The sequence below is a fragment of the Pteropus alecto genome, unplaced genomic scaffold, assembly GCF_000325575.1.
Source record: "Pteropus alecto unplaced genomic scaffold, ASM32557v1 scaffold3, whole genome shotgun sequence".
In the NCBI taxonomy this organism is placed as follows: domain Eukaryota; kingdom Metazoa; phylum Chordata; class Mammalia; order Chiroptera; family Pteropodidae; genus Pteropus; species Pteropus alecto.
Window position 1 is genome coordinate 59,464,335 of NW_006442484.1, and position 12,920 is coordinate 59,477,254.

Here is a 12,920-nt window from a genome sequence, read left to right on the forward strand (position 1 = left end):
TCTATGAATTCTCAAAACTAATAAGTAATAAATTTTTCATATCTTCTATCTCATAAATCTCAAAGGCATTTGCAGAGTGGGAAAAGAGGTATCACTGAGGACTGGATGATTAAGATGCCCAAATATTCTACTCTAGCTTTGGCTAGCATTCTGGTTTTATCAGTTGTTTATGTTATACTCAACCTAACCCTAACCCTAAAAATAATGTATGGCATAAGCTGTTTGTTGTTTTTAAAATAAGCTTTTTTCATAGTGTTTTAAAATATATTTGTTAGTTGAGTTTGAGATCCTGAGCGTGCTATCAGAGTGATTATCAGCTTGGAGCTTACTTTTGCTTTAACAGTGTAACTCAAGCTTCTTACAGGTCCAGATTAAAAAGTTCTGGACAGAGCAAAATTAAAGTAATGCAAACATGATCTATGGCCATGCCACTCTGAACATACCCGATCTCGTCTGATTTCAGAAGCTAAGCAGTGTCAAGTCTGGTTAGTACTTGAATGGGAGACCACCTAGGAAGACCAGGTGCTATATGCTTTTTAAAAAAAATGAAATAAAGTAATGCAAATGAGTTTCTTTAACTGACTGCTTACTCTTGAGAACAAATTCATAACTATTCAGGATTTCAAATTTCATCAGACCCATTCTCATACTATCTTCACTCCTCAACAACTCACATTTCACAAAAGTAAGCACCAAACACGTAATAAGACATTTTGTTGCCCAGTCTGATTAAATAGTTATATAATAAAATCTATTACTTTGGTTAAATAACATTACTGGTTATATCACAATTATTGTTTTTGGTAAATCAATTCCTTTCTTGTTGAACTTTTTTATTTTTTTATTAATTGAGTCATTTTTTTTCTATCTAGTTTTATATGTACCTAGCAATAATTTAACCCCAAACTTTCCACAGAAGCATGTATTATCTCAGCACTGTCAAATGTATCAGGTAATCCATCTGGTAATCCATCTTTATTCCATACTCATACTTACTAGGGAAATATAGAATTCTAGAATGGAAGTAATTTTTGCCCAGATATTTAAAAATACATTGTTTTTGTTTTATAGCCTCCAGATTTTTTTCTTTTAATGAAGTCCAGTGATATTCTAATTTTCAATCTATTCTGATTCCCAGAATAATCTTCTTGAATTATTTGTTAATAAATTTCTCCCTTATCCCTCATGGTTCTCCCATTATAGAATTCTCCTTTGGAAGATCTGAACTTCTACATTGTCCCTCTCACTTTCTTATCTTTTTATTTTCCATTTCTATGTCCTTTTATTTCACTCTGGCTCAATTTTATCTTACAATCTATCAAAAGATTTTTTATGCATTCTCTATTTTTAATTTCTAAGGGCTCTTTGTTCTTATAATATTTTTCATACCAAACTACTCTTTTTTTATAGCTGCAATATTTATTTTTCTTTATGAATATTCAATACAGCATTTTTTAATTTTTCTTCTGCTTTCTGCACAATCTTTGTTTTCTCTGAATTCACTTTCCATCCTTACTTCCCATACCCACTCCTCTGTCTTTCATTAAGAGTGAAATAATAAAAATCTGATGGAATAAGCAGGTAAAACAATATTGAAAAATAAGAACAAAGTTGAAATACTCATGCATCTTAATTTCAAAATTTATAACAAAACTACAGTAACCAAAATTGTGTTACTGGCATAAGAATCTTTATACACACACACATATTATATATATAGTAACAAAGAAAACCAATTGGTTTCAATAAGGATGAAAGATTATTCAATGAAGAAAGAAGAGCCTCTTAAACAAATTGTTCTGGGGCGACTGAATATGCACATGAAAAAAAATAAAGTTGTACCCCTACTTCACACCACATTCAGAAATTAACTCAAAAAGATGATCTATATAAATATATGGATTATAGAAATTAAAAATATGATTGAAATATAAAAACATAATAGTGTATATTAATAAGATACTATGCATGGATAATAAAATATATAAAGTAGTATAAAAATTTGAGTTAAAACTATAAAACTTTTAACAGTAATAGCTACGTATCTATCAACAAATACCTCTAACTGAAAAGACTTAAGTGCTCCAAACAAAAGATAAGGTGGCTAAATGGATAAGAAAACAAGACTCTTACATATGCTGCCTACAAGAGACTCACTTCAGATCAAAAGATACAGACAGACTAAAAGTAAGGAGATAGAAAAATATATTGCCATGATATACCTAGAGGGTATTATACTGAATGAAGTAAGTCAGAGAGAAAAACAAATGCCACATGATGTCATGTACATATATAATCTAAAGAACAAAATAAATGATAACAAAAAATGAAAACAAACTCATAGATACAGAGAATATTTTGAGGGCTACTAGCTAGGAGGGGGGTTAGTGGGAGTCAGTGAAAAAAGGCAAAGGGATTAAGAAGTACAAATAGATAGTTTTAAATAGTGATGGAAGTATAAAGTATAGCATAAGGAAAATAGTCAATAATGTAACAAATATGTAAAGGGGAAGATGGGTCCTAGATTTAGTGGAGCGATCACTTGTGAGTTATATAGATCTCTAATCACTATGCTGTACAACTGAAACTAATATATTATTGTATGTCAACTATAATTGGAAAAAACTCATTGAATTGTATACTGTAAATGTGAGCAATAAATTGTCTATTATATTTCCATAAAGCTGTTAAAACAACAACAACAACAATAAAACTCCTAGAAGAAAACATAGGGGCAAATCTTCATGACCTTAGATTTGGCAATAGGTTCTTAGATTTGACACCAAAAGCATAAGCAATAAAAGAGGAAATAGATAAACTAGACTTCAACAAAATTCAAAACTTTTGTGTAACAAAAGATATAATCATCAATGTGAAAAGACAACCTATAGGATGGGAGAAAATATTTGCAAATCAGCTTATGGCCAGGTGATGTCAAGACACACTCCTAAAAGGAAAGTTCATTTGGTTTTAATTTTATTGAATTTTTTGGAATGACATTGGTTAATAAATTTATATAGGTTTCAAGTGTACAATTCTATAATATATCATTTGTATATTGCATTGTGTGTTCACTACCCAAAGTCAAATCTCCATCAACATAAATTTGACCCTCTTTAACTTTTTCTACATCCGCCCCCGCCACACCCCTTTACTTCTGGTAACCACCATACTGTTGTCTGTGTCTATGAGTTTTTTTTGTCTTGTTTCTCCATTTGTCGCTTTCAGTTTTGTATTCTACATATGAGTGAAATCATATGGTTCTTGACTTTTTCCATCTGACTTATTTTGCTTAGCATGATATTCTCAAGATCCATCCATGTTGTCACAAATGGAAGTATTTTATCTTTTCTCATGGCTGAGTAATATTCCATTGTATGTTTGTATGGCATCTTCTTTATCCAATCATCTATGAAAGGACACTATGGTTGTTCTCATGTCTTGGCCACCATGAATAATGCTGCGATGAGCATATATCTTCAAATAAATGTTTTCAAATTTTAAGGTTAGATATTCAGAAAAGGGATTGCTGGATCATATGGTAATTCTATTCTTAATATTTTGAGGAACCTCCATAATGTTTTCCATAGTCTCTGTACCAATTTACATTCCTATCAGCAGTGTATTAAAATTCCCTTTTCTCTATCTCTCCAACACTTGTTATTACTAGTCTCGTTAATAATAGATAGCCATTCTTCCAGATGTGAGGTGTTATCTCATGGTTTCGATTTGCATCTCCCTAATAGCTAGTGAAGTTAAGCATCTTTTCAGATATTTGTTGGCCATTTGTATATCTTCTTGGAAGCAGAGTCTGTTCAGGTCCTCTACCCATTTTTTTATTGGATTGTTTGTTGTTTCGTTGTTGAATTATATGAATTCTTTACATATTTTGGATATTAACTCCTCATTGAAGGTGTTATTTGCAAATATCTTCTCCCATTTGATTGATAGTCTTTTTGTTTTGTTAATAGTTTCTTTGCTGTGCAGAAACTTTTTAGTTTGATGCAGTCCCATTTATTTATTTTTGTTTTTACTTCCCTTGCCTTTGAGGTCAAATTCATAAAATCCTAAGACCAAGGTCCATAAATTTAGTACCTATGTTTTCTTCTACATATTTTATTGTTTCAGGTCTTATATTTAGGTCTTTTATTCATTTCGAGTTAACTTTGGTGTATGATGACAGAGAGCAGTCTAGTTTCATTCTTTTGTATGTAGCTTTCTAATTTTCCCTGTACCATTTATTAAAGAGGCTTTCTTTTCTTTATTGTATGTTTTTGGCTCCTTTGTCAAAAATTATTTGCCCATATGTATTTGAGTTTATTCCTGGACTCTCACTTCTGTTCCATTCGTCTGTGTGTCTGTTTTTCTGCCAGTACCATGATGTTTTAATTATTGTTGCTTTGTTGTATAATTTGAAGTCAGGGAGTATGATACCTCTGGAAAGGGAATCTTTAACCATCATTCGAAGAAAGAAGAGAAGAGGCCAAGTTCAGTCATCACTAAAATCTTAGGAGCAAAATGTGAGTCTGAGCACTCAGTACTTTCTTTGTATTGCTAACAACATTGAGTTACTAAAAAATATCATCCCATCAAATTAAGGTAGTTTATTGGATTTCATTGATTTTGAAGTTTTGTTAGCATTTAATTTGCAAAAATTAATTTTGTAATTTGGTAATAATAATAAACATAAAATTGATATTAATTTTACATGTATATGTTTTTATGTTAACACTGTAATAAAAATAATTGTTGGTTCACATGGTGCTACTTATGAGACTGTTTCTCTATGCCATCTAATTTAATAATGAGAAAAAAGTTTAAAGAGAAATTTTGACTAGAGAAGGATTTTTATTTTATGGGTAATATAAGAATAATAAGTGAATAGACATGCACACAATATTTACAAAATTGTTACAGAAAAAGAGCTGCATGATACTTATAAGGAATTCAGCATAGTTGATTTCTTATGTTGAGAACTGTTTTATTATCTGGATTACTAATATAAGAATACAAGTAGTAAATTTCTGAAAGGCAAAAGAATTTGTAAACTGACAGTTTGGAAGAACTAACAGATTTCACATTTGGCATTTGAGGTGATTTTGTAAAATTAATTATATGTGCAGTGTAAATTTTAGTAAGAGAATAGTTTAGCTTCCAATTCTCCTAAATGGGTTTTAATTATCTTATTCTTTTATCTTTTATTTGTAATATGTATTAAGGAAAATATAATGTGAAATTAGGTGAGAAAGGCGATAACTTTTTAAAGCCACAAATGATGAATGTGATGCTTACTTTTGGCATATCCTGTGGAAAATACAGATAGAAATATTGTCATGGCAGCTTATCTTCTTGCAAAACATTTGATGACACTATACTTCATGCTTACATAATAACCTTCTCTGCCATTATATTTTATATACATAGCATCATATTTTTTTCTCTTTCATTTTGTATAATATGTAGCTAATGGCCATTGTTGGGTGTTTCTAATTTCATTATTTTATTATTATGATTATTTTACAATATCAAGGCACATAATAGTTTTTCATATTAGCTATACCTCACATTGTATTTGTAAGATGAGACAATAGTATTATTCAGGTGGGTCTTCTTATACATGCTACACATAGACATATACTAAGTGAAATAGTGTCTTTTTCTTGCAAATATAATGCTATTTACCCATGTTGATGTGTTTTAAACTGTTTTTCCAGAAATGGGGCAATAACAGGTTTTTGCAGTTAAAGTATTTCATTAGATTCTAATTGTGATTAAGGAGTATATTTGCAGCTCACCTTGTGGGTATAGTTTAAAGATGTGAAGTAGCCCACAGGGGACCTCATTAGCATGGTGATTACAAGTTAATCAGTAATACCTAGAAAAGAGAAATAATGAAACAGGAAAACACATTTTTGATGCATTCGTTATTAGATTTCTTTGGCTTTTAAAGGTTTAAAAACTATCAGGCTAATGTTTGGTGCTTTCACTCTTCTAAATTGCACTATCCTGAGGGAATAGTTTTGTGTTTTGGGGTAAAATCACCGAGGGACAAGCATCATTGTGTCATTTATTTTGTTGCAGTTTTTTCAACTTAATAGACATTTAGAAAATGAGTACTAGGAACAAGGCACACTTCTAGGCACTGTGATGAATACAAATGCAAGCAAGAATAAAGCTTGCACATACAAAAACACATGCAACAAAGCAAAGTAGAAGTTCCATGTGGAGAAGGAGAGAAAAATGTATGATGAAATCAGAGAAGGATATGAAAATACTAGGATTCAATCTAAATCCTGAAGAAAAGGACAGGATGCTAGAAGGCAGAAACAGGAAAACGGCATTCAAGGAAGACAAAGTATAAGCAAAAGTGGAGAGTAAAAATTGTTTAGTTGCATTTGAAAAAAATTAGAATAGAATCAAATTTTTTAAAAAGCAAGGTACAGATAAAAGAATGAGGAGATAAAATTGATAAAGAAATTCGGGCCCAGTGAAATTGAGCATCTTGACGACTTTGAATAAATTTAGTTTTAAATCTTAATTCTAGAAATCATATCCCTCTCTCTGTATTCCCCTCAGAGACCCAGCCTTTCCCCAGATAATCAGCAGCCCCTGAGGTGGCAGAAGACGATGGCCAAGACCTGATTAATGGTCACACTGTGCAGACCTCTGGCAGGTTAAAGATAACATCTTTATGCTTCAGCTTATGAAGCTTATGCTTCAGCGCCTAAGTCCTAAGATGAAACGATCCCCTGGCTATTTTTCCACGAGACTGGACTTCAGAATGCTGGAAAACACCTCTGAACTGTCTTCAAGACCTGAAGAAATGATTCATTATCCTTACCTCACCTCTAACTAATTGGCTCCCAGCATGACCCGGAATCCCTAAACCACTGTGTCTGGTGATTTTGCCCTATATAGTCTGTAACCTACACGCCATGGAAGAGTTCAGATTTTTGAGCATTAGCTTCCCGTTCTCCCGGGTAGGCACCATTCATCAATAAAACAGCCACTCTTTCTCCACTGCAATTCTCAGTGTTTAGTATTTGACTCTGCTAGCACCAGGTGGATGAACTCTTTCTGTCCTATAACACAAGATAACAGAGGCCCCACTGAATACAGCATTGAGGAGTTTGAGCTTTTCTCTCTAGGCTACAGTGGTCCATTGGAGGATGTTGTCTTTAAATAAACAAGTTTTATAGTATTTTTTTTTTAATCATATGCTCATTTTTAAAAATTGGTAAAATAGAACGAAATAAAATATAACTTATCTTTGTACCACCTCAAGTCATTTAACAGTTTTTGTTCATGGAAATGATGGATGAGCTGAGATGTAAATGAACCACACTAGAGTTTTGAGAATAAGATATGAGCAAGCAAATGTGAAGAATCTAAGTATGCTGCAGCTTTTTTTTTTTTTTTTGCTTTTTTTTTTCTTTGAATGTGAAAAGCAGGCCTGTGAATTTTCTAGCATTTGCATTGCACATTTTACATATTTTCCAAGATACTTTCCCATCCACTATTTTATCTTATTCCTGTGAAACATATAGCAGAACTTTTATTTTTATAACTATTAGCATCTTGTCTTAGTGAAAAAATTAAGTGACTCTACCAAGGTCAAACAACTGACTAAGGCAGAGTCCTGTTAGAATTCAGGTTTCCCTGCACATGTTTTAATGTTTTTACCAATATATTTGTTCAAAGCACCAGAATAAAGGCATCAAATGCCAGTGTTCTGCATAGTATTTCTTCACATATTCACCATCACTTCCAGCACCACTATTAGTGCCAAGTGCCAAAGGCACCATGAGGATAAAAGACAAATTAGACATAGTATAGATTTCAAGGTGTTTAACCTTTCATGGAACATTTACAGTAAAAATCGTAGTGAACATTCATTGAACACCTCCTCTATTATGCATGGTACTAGGCCCTGTTTTAAAAACAGCTTCCTTTCTTCTGGAGGACTTCAGTCAGAGTAGAGCATTACTTATTCCCCTTCACATCACTCATTCATGCCAAAGAAGAGAAACGACTTCTCCAATTGGTGAGTTTTGAAGAAACAAGGCTAAATTCCATCTGGCCTTGTTTTGGAGCCAATCTTCCAAGTAGATGAGTACAGTCTGGTCTGCCCTGTGCTATGTAGTGCCGCTGCAGAGGAAGCCTATGATTATTCAGTTGTGCCAGTGACTAGGTTAGTAACTCTGACTCAGGGGTGAAATATTGGTAAACACACCTGGCTGTGGATCTAAAGTCATGTCCTCCAATTAACTTTCCTTGTAGTACAGCTGACATTTTTATTTGCTTATGTTTTATTATATCAGTTGGATTTACACTCAGTATATGATCAAAACCATTATTTAATAGCTACCTAAACATTGCATATATCGTCTCATTATCAGCAGTCATAGAAAATAGACAATAATATTATCATTATCCTAATAAGAAAATTGAGGTTTAAAGGTTAAGTAATTTACCTACCACCACACAGCTAGTTGGTGACAGAGAAGAGTTATGAGCTAAATCTTTATGCTTGACCAGATTCTAGAACATAAGACAAGGTAAACAAACGCCTTAAAAAAGACACACCATGTTATTATGTGTTCGATTCCATAAACAAAGAGAATAGCTTATTTTCCAGTAATGAAAAGTCTTAAACAAAGAATAAAACATCTTTTGAAAACAATGGCATTCATTATGACCTAACTAACCAACGTTTAAAAACATGGGGAAAAAATCCTCTGACCTTATTTATAAATTGGATACCATAATTTACCCAATTCTACTCTACGTAATATGACTCTTGGCTTCTATTGCACTTCCTACCTATAGCACTAAACATGAATTTCAGTTAAATTAAAAAAAAAAAAAGTTTCCCACGGTATGTCAACAATACCTAAAATTGCACCCCAACAAGAAGAGCCTGATTGCTCAACCCAATCCAAGACTCAGCCTAGTCAACCTCAGTGGATTCTATATTTTACTTGGAGTCTGATAATACATGGAGATTCTCTGTGAGAATCAGTTAGGTAACCCTACAGCACCATGCAGGGAGGTGTGCTATGAATTTATTATGTACTTGTTTTAGAGAAGACATCCTATATCTTAATCATAGTATAGCTAACACAAATATATAAAAGGGCTAGAGATCCTACTTTGCAAGTTAGCTTCTGTGCCAGAGACTCCTTAGGACCACTTCCTAGGTCCAATAATTTGCTAGAAGGATTCACAGGAGCTAGCATATGGTCATACTCAGTATATTACTTTTTATAGCAAAATAATATAAAATAAAATTTTCAAAGGAAAAAGCATGTGGGGTCAAGTCTACGGAAAACCAGGTTCAGGCTTCCAAGGGTCCTCGCCCAGTGGAGTCATATCAGAAGTCCTTAATTCCCCAGAAAGGGGTAGTGTCATGTATGAAATGTTTACAATCGGGGAAACTCATTAGAGACTCAGTGCCCAGGATCTTTATTGGGGATTGTCAAGTAGGTAGCCTCTGCCTGGCACAAAACAAAATTCCAGGCACTCAGGAATAAAGCATGTGTTCAACATAAACTATATTGTTTAAACAAACACTTTAGGCAGAATGAGTTCTGCTATAAGTTAATCGTGGGAAATTTAAGTTCCCAGATGTCGGCCAAGGGCCTCATAAGCAGGCCTTTTTAAGGATAAGCAGGCTCATATCTATTATGTTAACTTCTGTACAGCTTATAATGAAAAAGTTACATAAAAAATAGAGCTGAGTCACACTTTATTAAGGAATCATAGTGTTAGGTAGCTAGTCAAACATGAGCAACAAGGGGAACAAAGGAATAGGGGCCCAGCTAGAGACCGCCCAAAGAATACCCCAGTGGTAGTAGAATTCTAGGTACACACATGTGCACTAGGTAGGCTTATATAGCAGCCAAGTGTCAATCAAAATGACCTCACTTGCCAATCACCAAGGAATGCCTTTGGGATCACCCATCACAGACCAAACATAAGACAGACATTCCCACTTCTGGGCCCTTTTGCCTTTCTGAGTTCTCTCATTTTAGTGGCCTTTTGTGGTCTTTTTTGCCCTTTTGTAGCCATTTCGGCCCCTTTGTGTTGGTTGCAGCACTGGGACAACGTGCCTCCTTGAGGCATACTTTGTCTTTCTAAAACATACTTTTAATAAAACTATTAAATCTCAATAACCTGTGATTTCACTGCCATCATTTGAGGAAGAACTGAGTAAAAATGCTAACTACATGTCTGTGCCATCCTTAACTCTGCTCTCTACCCGTGACCTTGGGGTGACACCAAACTCTGATCGACCCCAGTGGTGATAGCACATAAAATACCAGTAGGCATTTTTAATTTTTAAAGAAAATAAATTTAAAAGTTTCACTTACTTTTGGACTCTATTTACACTATAATATATTACGTCATCAAGGAGTTATACATATTAATTCTTATATCTTTAGGAATTCATAATAGTTCTCTTGACCTATGCATCGGTTGGTTTTCAAAAACAGGATTTTAACTCTTTGGTGTGTATATTTCAGAGTTTTATGCATGCATAAGTCACCCATTTTTTTTTCCTTGATCAATAGAAATCATGTTTTTGTGATGTAACACTATATCATTTTATTAAACATTTTTCTGTTACTGTACATTCTTTTGTAAAGAAGTACTATAGTGTACTTAGCCAAACATCAATTTCCACATGTCAGATGCTGATCTAAGTAAAATAAGCAGAGAGTGATCCTACTCTCAAGGTGTTGACATTCTAGTGGGGAGAGGAATTATAAAAAAAAAAAGAAAGAAAGAAATGTAATTACAAGTACCAAGTAATGTGAAAAAAATACACAATGTGATAGAGTAGGGAAGAGAAGCTGCTTTAGCTCAGATGGTAACTAAAGATCTCTTAAGGAGAAAATATGTGGTTTGAGATCTGAATTATAAGAATTAATCAAAGGAAGTTCTGGAGGGAGAGTGTTCTAAGCAGAAGTAATAATCATTGCAAAAGCCTTGGGCGAGGAATAATAGTGGTCTTGGGAAGGGGTTTAGTTTTTTGTTTGGATTTTTTTTTTTTTTTCACATGCAAGGAAAAAAACCTTTGAAGATTTCTGCATATGAAAATAACGAGTTAAACATTTAAAATTTCACTCTGGGTGCTTAGGGCATCAACTTTAGGAAGGGAAAAGTGAGATCACTGAGACCATTTTAAGAATTCAAGTAAGAGGGAATGAATAGAAGCTTGGCCCAGAGCTATAGTAGCGAAGATGAAATAAACTGGTCACAATTGGGAAGTACTCTGGAGACAGAACTGGTGGTATACTTGTTGATGCACTAGATGTGAAGTGTTAAGATGAGATACAAAGTTTGATCCCCAGATGTTTGTCTTGATCATTCATCTGAAAAGGCATTTTTATGAATTTGGAATAGCACTTTGTCATATGTAATGAAAATTATTTTTCCCTCTTGTAGTTTGTCATATAATTTTGTTTGTATTTTTTTGAAACATGGAGCTATTTAATTTTATGAAGTTAAATAAATTAATCTTTTCCTTTAAATTTATTTGTTGAGTAATAGGCTTATAAAGTAATTCTCTACTTCTAAAATTAGGTAAACATTCACCTGTTGCTTTTTATTGAATTTATGGTTTCATTTTTACATGTTTATAATACATCTGAAATATATTTGTGAGTAAGATATGGCTGCCTAGTTATCACAACACTGTTTATTAGATAATTCATTTTTATCTGCTGACTTAGATGCTGCTTTTATAATACAGTTAGTCTTATTTAATTTGAGTTTATGTCTGAAATTTCCATTTTGTCCCAATTATTTGCCTGAATTTTTTCCAGTACCAAATTATTTTCTCAATTATTGGACTTCTATTATATACTTTAATATCTAATAGCGAAAATCTGTCCTGATTACTCATATTTTTCTTAATAATCTAGGTTATTCTCTCATTCTTTCTTCCAGATGAACTAAAAATCATGTTATCATTCAAAAAAAGTTTAATACTTGGAAAATTACCAAGATTTCAGCTTTATATATGATTGCAATTAATGTAAATTTTTGGAATACAGTATATTGAATGTTAAGTGGTTTATGTGCATAATGACTATGCACTTCTTTATCTTTGACTATGTCTTTGTGGTAAGTTCATTATCTTTGATTATGTCTTTTTGGTAAGTTCATTGCCTTGTCTTTAAAAATATTCTTCAAATATCTATCATGTTTGTAATAAATGATATTGCAACGTTTTTTTTTAATTATCAACATTTACATTTTACAGTACCAAGTGTTTTTGATACAGCATCTGTACATAATTAGCCCATTATTTTAAGCTTCCAATTTATATTTCTGCTTTCTTCAAAGGAAGAAACTAATCTAGAGTAGTGTCCTTTATCTTGTATTTTAAGCCTGGTCCAGAACCTTTACACACTTCTTCATCACCAGGTATCTCATATATGCTCTTTGAATTTTCTATGCAAGATTCTTTTTGAAAATGCAATTGTATGACTTATTTATGTATTCACATTTTAATCTTCATTTTTGTATAATGCAAACTCCCTCTTCTTCTCAAGAAAACTTTGAATTTTTTATTACTTTCTACATGTACCAGATATTATTTAGGAAAAAATAATGAATTTCAAAAAATCTTACTTAGATTCAGTGGAGGAAATTGTAACATCATATTTATATGCTTGATTTTAATTGTGAAAGAGAATTTGGTCAGCCTGACATGGAGTGAACCAGAAAGTCCAATTGGCAATGTCAAGGGACGCATAGAAAACTTGAGTTCAGTTCAGACTTAACAATATCTGAAGAGTTGCTGGTGATGCTTATAATGAGTCAGGTGTTATCTTCGTGAGTTTTGTTCATCTTTATGCTATGTTTTTATACCAGTCCGCCAATCCGACACACTCACATGCTCAGAACCT

At 32.8% G+C, this 12,920-nt stretch overlaps 1 pseudogene; it reads left to right on the plus strand.

Annotated features, from left to right (window-relative positions):
* The first annotated feature begins 415 nt into the window (after positions 1-415).
* LOC112470782 lies at positions 416-534 on the plus strand (annotated as a pseudogene).
* The last annotated feature ends 12,386 nt before the right edge of the window (positions 535-12,920 follow it).